This window comes from Meleagris gallopavo, chromosome 5 (genome assembly GCF_000146605.3).
Source record: "Meleagris gallopavo isolate NT-WF06-2002-E0010 breed Aviagen turkey brand Nicholas breeding stock chromosome 5, Turkey_5.1, whole genome shotgun sequence".
Classification (NCBI taxonomy): domain Eukaryota; kingdom Metazoa; phylum Chordata; class Aves; order Galliformes; family Phasianidae; genus Meleagris; species Meleagris gallopavo.
Genome location: NC_015015.2, coordinates 42772317 through 42780763, shown reverse-complemented (window position 1 = coordinate 42780763; position 8447 = coordinate 42772317). Strand labels below are relative to the sequence as shown.

The 8447-nt window shown below is 39.1% G+C and overlaps 1 long non-coding RNA gene across 1 annotated transcript in view; it reads left to right on the top strand.

Moving 5' to 3' along the window:
- The first annotated feature begins 6 nt into the window (after window positions 1-6).
- The window catches only part of LOC104911215, a 24399-nt gene continuing 15958 nt past the window's right edge, over window positions 7-8447 (top strand). Inside the window, exon 1 of the long non-coding RNA XR_004159961.1 lies at window positions 7-140. This is a non-coding gene — a long non-coding RNA (uncharacterized LOC104911215). The remainder of the gene's footprint in view (window positions 141-8447) is intronic.

Here is an 8447-nt window from a genome sequence, read left to right as displayed (position 1 = left end):
AAAAAAAAAAAAAAAAGTTTAGTTTGATGACAACCATCTTTGGCATAATCTTGGGAGCCAAATTGGGTCTGAACCTCTACAAATGGTAAGCTGAACATAAGAGCAAGTAATTACTGAATGTCCTGTGGAACAGCACAGAGGTGAGTCCGTAGGTTTTACTATTATACTGATTTTTTTAAGGTTTAAGAGCACATTTGCTTTCCCATTGTGTCTATTTTTTTGTTTTGTTTTCTGATGCCTGTTACTTAACAAGCTGGGTTTGCTTGTTAAGAAATACCTGTGAACATCTGAGTTTTCAAATGAGTGATAATCTGCTCAAATTATTTTCATGTAGATACTTTGTATGCTTAGCTTATTGCAGCCACTTTAAAGCAAATAGATTATATAACCATACTTTCAAAATGTATTTGCTTTGTTCTCCTGGAACTTCTGTAATTCACTAAAGCTCTTGGAATCTAGTTATGTGTTATTTCCTTTTAAACGACTTGAATGATTTCATTGATTGAATGAGCAGTTTTTAAACTGTGTTCTTTGGGCAACCTGATATCCCTGGTAGCTTTCACAGTGTTAGTATAGTGAAATCCAGGACAGCTTTGACTGAAAAAGGGTTCAGAGGACTCAGCCCAATATCAAGACTTTCCTCACTGGAATGTTTGGTTTCCTTTTTTTCCTGGTGTATCAGAAAATGGTTTCATCCATATACTCAGTAATCAGAAGAATCCAAAGTAAACACATGCCTACATCATAGAATGTTCAGTGTGTCCCTATGAGGTTCCCAAAATAAAACTTAGTACCTTAGCTTTGTGGCAGTGTTACTGTGTCTTCTATCTTTAATCAGCTGGGTGGGTGGTGGCTGATAAGTCATACTCAGTAACTAACTGACACACAAAATGTCACAGTTCAAAGAAAAGCTTTGGCATGACTCTCATTTACTATCACATCAGTTTTACACTCTCTGGCAGTGAAATACTGTCTTAAAATTAGTATGAGTTATAGCAGTGTTCCTGCTTTGAGTACTTAACACTGTTCTTTGAATGGAAAGCTACCCTAATGGGAAAAAAAAAAGAGACTTGTTTTTATAACTTTTTGTGTACTGATTGCCAGTAACAATATGAGAAAATACAGTGCACCATTTTATGGCAATAAATGTGAGGAAACAAGTTATTTTAATCACAGCTCTTTAAAGACACATATCTGAGTCTCTTTCTTGCAAGAAATTTAAAATTAGTAATGAATTTTGAAAGAGCCCATGTAGGTTGCACATGTATTAACATTTTGGCTTAAAGCATTGAGTAGTTCTGAAGTGAATCCCTTGATCTTCTCCACTTCCTGTGTATTGGTCCAGTTTGCTGAGCCGTTACGGTGGTGTAGGAGGCAAGGTCTAGCAGGCAGGGGTTGTGAGGCTCCATGGGAAGATAGTCCCTTTTCAACATGGCAAAGAGATGCCAAAACATCTTGCAGTTGTACTGGAGTAAAGGAAAAAACTCACACTTCAAGGGCTATGAATGCTCTTCTCTATGTATGCTGTATGCTAAAGGGGATGGTCATCTCTTGGGCCCAGAACCTACAGCTGGCTATCAGCAAAAATAATCACAACAACAAGGCATCCTATTCTCTGTTTGTATTTTTATTTTTTTTTTACTTTTATTTTTTAATTTGAAATAAAAGCCAATGCTACTGCTATCACAGTGTCCTCTTGGAGCTGTTTTCAGTGGCTCCAGTCCTTCTTCTGTCCAAGCTGTCAACTTTTGGATGTAGATCAGTTGGGGTCAGTTTAGCAACCAGCATCATGGTGTCAGATAGAAATGTGCAGAATCAGAAATAAAACTTCTTTTCAATGTGAGGTGTTACAGAGGCAGAGCAGTGACATGCTGCTGCCTTCTGACTGGGACAGACCGAAGGATGGCACGGGATTCCCCAGGGCAAATGGATCTCTGGACAAGGAAGAATGGTTCTGTGGCAGTTTCTATTCAACAACTTCAAATGAAACGTATGCTGAGAATATCTCATCTAGTGAGTCAGACTGATTCCAGTTCATAAACCCCACAAATTTCTTTTTGTACAAGCCTCAACACCAGTGCCATCAAAATACTGAACAGCTGCTTTGTCACTGAGGTATTTGCTATAGAGGGTTAACCAGAAAGGGTTTGGTCTTCAGAATTCTTTGCTATCTGTGCTGCAGTGAGAATTTCAGTCTCAGTTAGATGAAATCTCACTGACAGTAAGGAGGAGCACTCCTATATGCACTGCAAAATGTCCAATCAAGTTTATGTTTAGTTACCTAATTCTGTTAGAGATATTCCAAGTTAAAATGATTGAATATGTAAGGTGGTATTGGCGTACTAAATACAAGAAAACTTTAAAGAGCATAGATAAATCTGCCTTACGAACTAGCTTTGAAAAGTATGATACCTAGAACTGTACCTCTTGGGTTGAGCTGCCTCATTAGGAGGCCTAAGGTAAGTGCACTGAGAAAACCTTGGTAGCTGCAGAAAATTTATGCTAGAGAAGAAAGAACTTTGAAATACTTAGTCTTTCTTGGAGTAGAAGACTGTGATAGATGTTAAATAATTGTGAAATATTCAGTGACATATTGAGATGTAACAGATGCTATGGAATCATGTCATAGTCAAACATTGTACTAATTTTGTAAGTGCCACATATTTCCTGGCAAAGGACAATTTTGAGAGTTAGTAACATGAAATTCTAGTGTTAAAAGAATACAAATAACACGTCAGTTGAAGTTCTGCTCGCCCACTCTGTTGGGGAAGCAGTGCATGGATACATTTAGCTGTCTCAGAAGGCCTCAGATGGAGAACTTAAAATTCTGTATTTTGATCGTGTTGTTTAGGAAAAGGCAAGCACTATTCCAGAGTGGATACGGTGTGCCTAAACAGAGTAGCCCTGTAGAAAAACCCCAAGTATTGTAGATTTTAAGTCCATTTGACCCTAGTCACCACCTGATAAACTAGCAAGTGTATTAGCAGCATGTTTAAAACCATTTTTTCTCTGAGGTACTCTTCATCTGAATTAATTAATTGAGTTGAGGGAGTGGGAGGGAAGGCTTCTATGGTGGTGGGGGTTTTTGTTTGGGGGTTTGTTTTTGTTTTGTCTTTTCCCATGGTTAGCTTTTGAAAATGAACAGCATTTACTGGAGATGTTAATAGTGCCCCAAGGTCAGGCCTACTGGGACAACTGCAGAACAGTGAAGATGATGGTGCACAGAAGCCCATTTGGACAGAGCCTCAGGATTTCACCACCTAACGATGGAAAGCAGAATTCTGAAGGTTAAGCTGAGTGCCAGAAGGCTGTATCTGCTGTACAGGATGGACCTGTCTCAAAGCCCAGCCTCAGTTGGCAGTGCTGATGGTTTACCATACAGCAAGAGGCACACAAAGAGTGATGCTTCTCCAGCATGCTGTGTGTCCAGCAGTAAGAGGTTTACAACTCATTGCTATTACATCCTGTGTTATACAGGTGATTTCATCTTGAATCACACTTGCTCTTTTCTTTGTATTTCTTCAGTCCTTTCATAATCTTTTTCAGATGATCGGAACTCCACTCGCTACTGAAATTGAGGAAATAACCATGGCTTTATATAATGGCATAATGATATTTCCCTTTTTATGTTCTCTAGCTTTCATAACAATAACTTGACAATTCAGTAGTGAAATGGAAGTACAGCTAATTCAGAAATGGCATTAGGAATCAGAATTCATTTTTTCCATTATCTTCATTCATACATCATGTAACTTTACATCATAAAATATATTTGTAACTTGGAAATAATATATATGTAACAATAACAAATAAAAAGAAAAGTGATATTTTTGACTTATTTAAGCACCTACACGTGAATAGGAAGATGACTCTTGCAATCTGCAAAACTACTGAGGCAGCTAACTATTGGCTTCTGAAATCTGTCACTCCTTACAGTGACAGCCTTGCTTCCAGAGCTCACTGAGAGCATGAGCTGTAGTGCAAAGATCACTGGGCTGGTCCTTGACAGCTGGTGCATTTGTACTCTGCAGGGCAATGTTGTGCAGGATGCTGTCTGGGAGTGTGACTCGGGTCCTGAATTCTGCTGTGCTGACACAGTGGTGCTGCTCTGAGGCTGAAGCTGCACTCAGCACCTGCTGAGAGCCCTCACAGCACCCTCTGCGGCCTTGCCAGGCCGTTTTGGTGTGGGGCCACAGCCTGGGTGTATTGTGATCAGGCAGAGACTGCTTCTTGGAGAGATTTTTCTCCATTCATGGCAACCCATGAGAACAGCTGTAGGTTTCTAAACTTAGCAAATCACCTAAATTTAGTGGAGCTTAAGAAAAGTGAGTCATATGGATTTATTGAAAAAAAAAATCATTTAATACTGAAACTTATTAGGTGCTGGTATTCCACTGCAGTGATTCACTATTGCAGTTTGCTGTGGCAGTTCTCTAGCTACAGTATGGAACTAAAAAAAAAACTTAGGTAGGATGTACATAGACCAAGGGACATAAAGAAATCAGGCAGCTTAGTCCTGCTGGATAAGAAATACTCTGTAGGGTCAGGTCCACAATCCATCTAGTTCTGTAGCCTGTTTCCAACTGTGCCAACGGGGAAGAGCACTCAGTTGAGGACGCTGCCCTGCTCAGTGCCCTCACACTGCCCCAGCATCCAGGGGCACTGGGTGGAGAAGGCTGGAGGGCACACTGGCTGTCTCAGAGACGTTTACAGGAACTGCTAAAACAGATAAATGCTAGAAGGAAGTGGACCCTTCCAGTCATTGTTGAAGGAACAAAATTTAGACTGTCATAATAGTCAGTAGTGTATGTAGTAGTGTGTGTATGATCTTCTGTATAGATTTGCTGTTCTCATACAGCTCTCTTAGCTAGGAAGTGTGCAAATGAGATTAGATCTTAACTGCTAATTAATAGTGTGCCACAGTCTTATGCCGAGAGAGGAAGTTCCTCAGCGGCAACTTTGCTCTCACTTACGCCTGCTGGCTTTTAAATGACTTCTCTAGCACTTTCAGCAGAGTTGTAGTCTTCTTGACAAGGACTGCGTCATCAAAGTTGGAAAGATCCAAGGATGTATTTGCATGTAGAAGAAGGGATGAACAAATCCTTTGGTTAGTTTTTACTTCAAAACCTCTATTTATTTAGATTGAAAAAATATATTTTTTTCTCCCTGTATCTCACAAAGATGTGCCTGATGGTTTGTATATTGCATCAAGTGTCTGAATGTGGTTTTAAAAAAATGACTAACTAATGAACTAACACAGTCATTAGAGAATAAGATATTAATGAAGAAAGATCACAGAACCAGTTTTCCAGAAAATAGAAGTGCAGAATGCAGAAAATGTTTGAACGCATATATTCAGTAAAGATTTCTCATAAATGAGCTTTTTGAGGCACTTGAATCCCTTTAGAATATGTTGTGTTGCTTTTATAAAGTAATTTCAAAATCCAAATGTTGTTTAATATTGAGTCCAGCGCCTCACAGGGGCTGTCATATCAGAACTGCATTGACATATGGACTTGTAATTTCATATGAAAATCATATCAAGTTTATTTAACAAGACCTGATTTTTAAAAATGTTTTGATTGACACATACAGTGCCATCCTCTGATTCCTTATTGCCTGAGTATTGTATTATCTCTCACACAGTCTGCAGTTCTTATTTATATTTAAGCCTTTTATGTCATTCTCACACTGCAAAGGCATTTTAGAATGAGTGCAAACGTAATTTATACTGTTTTGAACATCCATTTATATTTCTCAAATGGTAAAGATGAGCAAATGAAGATCACAGGCATGGTTATTTTTCTGTGACTTTGTGTTTAAAGCTGTGGACTTCTCTGAGAGCCTCTACAGAGTATTCTGGATTCCAGGAAGTATTACTTCTTCCAAAGTGGGTGACAATAATTGGAGTGCCTATCTTCCATCTCTCACTATATAGGTTTTCTTCACTCTTTCTGTTACACAATGGTTGTAGATGTGACATCCTGTTATGACATTAAAAAGTTGAGATTTCTAGGAGATAAAATCTCCGTTAATACAACGTCCCTTTGAATGTATTTCCCTGGGAAGTCTACCTAAAAATTCTCCTGAAGGGGGATCTGAAGCCAAGTTAAGCAGATTGTATTTTGATTTTTTTTTTCCTGAGACTGTACCTTCCTGCTGTAAATGAACAACTTCAAATTCCTCCCTACTTCCTTTTCAATTTACTTTGCAACAGCAAGAATTTAGCTTAACAAAATTTAGACTTCTGTTAATGAAGTTGTTATACACAAAAAAGATAGCTTACCATCTTTAAACAGTCTTGCTGGCCGTATAGCAGAAGTGCTGATGAGGACTTAGAAAGGACACTGTTTTGAACAACAGAACTGGAACAGGTCCAGAAGCAAATGAAGCCAAGACTGCAGTGCTCTGTCAGACTGACCACAGCGTGCGAGTAGGATTGAGCAAACCTTGAAAATGATACTAAAAATGCATTTAAATAATTGAGGGAAATACACAAACAAATGGAAGTACGGTTTTCATACAAAATGAGTTAAATTGGTATTTTGTTAACACATTTTTATTCCATAGCTGTGTTTGTAATAGAATCATTTCACTTGGGAGGAACCCTTAAATGTCATCTAGTCCAACTCCCCTGCAGTGCACAGAGACACCTACAGCTCCATCAGGTTGCTCAGAGCCCCATACAGCCTGACCTTGACTGTCTCCAGGGATGGGGCTGCACTACTTCTCTGGGCAACCTGTTCCAGTGCTTTACTGCTCTCATTATAAAAAACAAACAAAAAATATCGTCCTCTTCCAAACAAACAAAATTTCTGCCTCATATCCAGTCTTAATCTCCCCTGCTCTAATTTGAAGCCATTTCCCCTTGTTCTGTCACAGCCATGCCTAAGGACTTACTGAAGTTCAGGTAGATAACATTGTATGGTGTATGGTTTTTTGTAATCCATTTCACATGATTCAAAGACAATATGAACATGAAGGGATCAGCGAAGGGATTTTCAGAAGTGTCTCTGAAAATAAACAGCATGCTTCACTGAGGTTACATTCCACGTGTTGCTGAACACCTTGGGGCTTGGCACAGTACGTACAGCGATGCAATGAGATAATTCATGTCAGTGAAAAGTAGCTAAAGCTAAGCTGCTTTCAATATCTGAGCTAGTTCATCTATTTCTGACTGTGGAGGTCTCTGTGTTGTGCTCCACTGCAGAGAAATACCCTGCACGTTTTTAATATCTCACCTGTAGCCAGTGGAATCAGAGGTGTCAGCAAAGCTTTTATTTTGTCCGTGTAATCTTGAATTCTGATGATAGAGCATGAAAACAGTAATCTAATTACATTTCTTGGAAGTTTTGCAGCTACACAAAACATTTTTTTACTTACAAAATATATTTGATCAAAAAATCATTGGTGCCCAATAAACAAGAAACTGCAATATCATTTTATAGTCACTTCTCAGAGCATAACAGTTAATCTAAACTCTATAGTTATGCTGGTACTGTATAATATAAAATGTGTTTTATTCACTTTACTGAAAGATAGGGGTAGGGTTATCTTCAACTTTGTATTTTTATGATTTTTAAGGCATCTGTGCTGTAAACTGCGTGCAATTCACTATAAAAGCTTTTATTTCCTTTCAATTCTCATGGTCACCACTTCAAGAATAGTTACTGCAACAGCATTTATCCTCGCACGAGATTCCATTATCAAAGTACTCCACAAACACATCTGTAAGGAGTCTCTACCTCTAAGAAACATCCACATATTCAATCCATCCTTCTTCCTGCTGAGATAACCTCCTATCCACTGTTTTCTGACCAATTTTACTTATCTCCAGTTATTCAAATGCTGCACTTCTTGCATGTTTTGCAAAACCCCTTCCTGAATTAATCAACAGAGAATCTAAATACTTCAACTCTGTGAAGCGGTCTCTGGTATTACCAGGGAAATCACATGGGCAACAGCGGGTTGGCAAGCTATGTTTGATGTTTCACCTCCTTGTGCCAGTTAATGCATGCGCATAATTGCTCAAGAGCCGTCTGGTTGCAACCTAAGATGTGTTGCTCCTTGATAATGAAAGCACTGATTTGGTCCCACGCATGAACTAGAAGTGTTTAATGCGAGTCTGCCTGTGGGACTCTGATAGAAAAAAAAGAGCAGTGCCCTGTCAAAACCTTTTAAGAAATGTGCATATAATAATAATCTCTCCAAATTGAATGAAAATCTAATTGGAAGATGCCTGATTTTCTGGAGCCCTGAAAAATTTAATGTTTGCTGTGAGCATGAAGTGGCAGCATTAAGCCTTCTCTCCATTCAAAATACACCACTAGGGCTTTCCTGGCACCGGCGAAACATCAGGGAGCAGCTGGGGTCCACAGGTGGCTGCAGCTCGAGCCAATTTCTGTGGCCCTACATGGGAAAACATCCTTAACCCCCCTCTCTCTCCC